Raw genomic sequence first — 2,131 nt, 5'->3', positions numbered from 1 at the left:
AACTGTTTTCCCAAACCCAAGATCAATGTTTAGGGAATCTGATATCAAAACAAGGGCTTCACCTAGTTTCAGATATACTTCACGGTGTCCTAAGTTTCTCCAAACCCCAAACTAAACACCAACTCTTAGTTTTTCTCAGGAGAGTTGGTTATTGCAAAAAATAGATTTCAAATTTCTCTTGTAGCTAAATTTCTGCATTTTTCACTGAATAATAACAATACCACCCAATGTTTATGAGGAGAATTTGATGACACAGCCTATAACAACTTAAAGGAGAATTTAATGAACCCACCTGCCCTTGAGTATACAAATTATCAAACTTCCTTTTGTCTTTCTGTATATAAAAAGTGTTTGCCCTCAGGATATTCACTCAAAAACATAGAGGTCACCAATTACCTATATAGGGTGTTATAGCCAAAAAGGTACTATAGCAACTGGACTCTATGGCATGGAGATACCTGCCTTATTAGAACCATTACTGCTACTGCCTTTTTGTTTAAAGCTATTGAGCAAATGATTGTGAGATTCCCATTTACCAAATTTGGACTAAATAACAACTCAGTCCTGCTACAGACTTTAAAAATTCCCACTTGTGTGCTCGCCCTCATCGTTGTACCATCAGGTGGGCTGCGTGGCCAGCGTCTGGGCAAAGGGGACGATGCAAGGCCTGAGACGCTTGCTCAACGTGCAGAATGATGCCGGTGAGTTCGTGGACCTGTATGTGCCTCGGAAATGCTCTGCCAGCAGCCGTATCATATGTGCCAAGGACCACCCGTCCATCCAGATGAACGTGGCCGAGGTTGACAAGGTGACAGGCAGGTTCAACGGCTATTTTAAAACCTGCTCTATCTGCGGGGCCATTCGCAGGATGGGTGAATCAGATGACTTCTCCGGCTGGCCAAGGCCGACGGCATCATCTCAAAGAACTTCTGACTGAAGAGGATTCCGGACATGGAATATTTGTTATAAATAAATAGTGAAAACCTAAAAAAAAAAAAAAACAAAAAAAAACCCAACAAACTTCTCACTCTTCCCCACTGTATATGCTTTGAACTATTTGTCTATTGACAAAATGAAAGCATTCATGAGTCAATATTGGTGGAAAAATGTTAAGGAGGAAGTTGCAAAAAGTGCAACTTTAAACATACAAACAAACCAAGAAAGTCTGTTACTACATTTGCTGGACATTTTAATGGCCTAATGGACCATTTAAGTTCTGGCAAATAGATTTCATACAATATTCTTTGTCTATATAACTATGTTTTTGGATATAAAATCAAAGGATTTTTATGTTTTTGTCATGGTCTTTATGCTTCACATACAGAAATTTTCTTTTGCACAGGCTACTGCCTCTTCTGTGGCTAAAGAGAAGTATCAGCAACTTCAGATATGCAGGTGATGTCACTCTAGTGGCAGAAAATGGAGAGGAACTGAAGAGCCTACTGATGAGGTGAAACAAGGGAGTGAAAACGCTGACTTGAAACTCAGCATTAAAAAGCGTAAGATCATCGCATCTGGTCTCATCAATTCATGGGAAATAGAAGGGGAAAAAATGGAAGCACTGACAGATTTTATTTTCTTGGTCTCTAAAATCACTGCAGACAGTGACTAGCCATAAAATTAAAAGACACTTGCTCCTTGGAAGAAAATCTATAACAAACTTAGACAGCATATTAAAAAGCAGAGACATCGCTTTGCTGACAAAGGTCCATGAAGTGAAAGCTACTGTTTTTCCAGTAGTTAAGTATGGATGGGCTATAAAGAAGAGTTAGACCATTAAGAAGTTTGAATACCAAACAATCGATGCTTTCAAATTATGATGCAGGAGAAGACTTTAAAGAGTCCCTTAGACTGCAAGGATTCAAACCCATCAATCCTAAAGAAAATCAACCCTGAACATTCATTGGAAAGACTTTTGCTGAAGCTGAAGCTCCAACACTTTGGCCAGCTAATGTAAAGAAATGTCTCATTGGAAAAGACTCTGATGCTGGGAAAGATTGACAGCAAACGGAGAAAGGGGCAAAAGAGGATGGGATGGTTAGATAGCATCATTGACTCAATGGTCATGCATCTGAGCAAACTTTGGCAGTTAGTGGAGGACAGAGAAACTGTCATGCTGCAGTCCATGGGG

At 39.7% G+C, this 2,131-nt stretch overlaps 1 pseudogene; it reads left to right on the top strand.

The window, feature by feature from the left end:
* The first annotated feature begins 658 nt into the window (after nucleotides 1-658).
* On the top strand, nucleotides 659-948 carry LOC138931499 (small ribosomal subunit protein eS21 pseudogene; annotated as a pseudogene).
* The last annotated feature ends 1,183 nt before the right edge of the window (nucleotides 949-2,131 follow it).

The sequence above is a fragment of the Ovis canadensis genome, chromosome 3 (genome assembly GCF_042477335.2).
Source record: "Ovis canadensis isolate MfBH-ARS-UI-01 breed Bighorn chromosome 3, ARS-UI_OviCan_v2, whole genome shotgun sequence".
Classification (NCBI taxonomy): Eukaryota; Metazoa; Chordata; class Mammalia; order Artiodactyla; family Bovidae; genus Ovis; species Ovis canadensis.
This window is presented reverse-complemented; position numbering and strand designations above follow the sequence as displayed.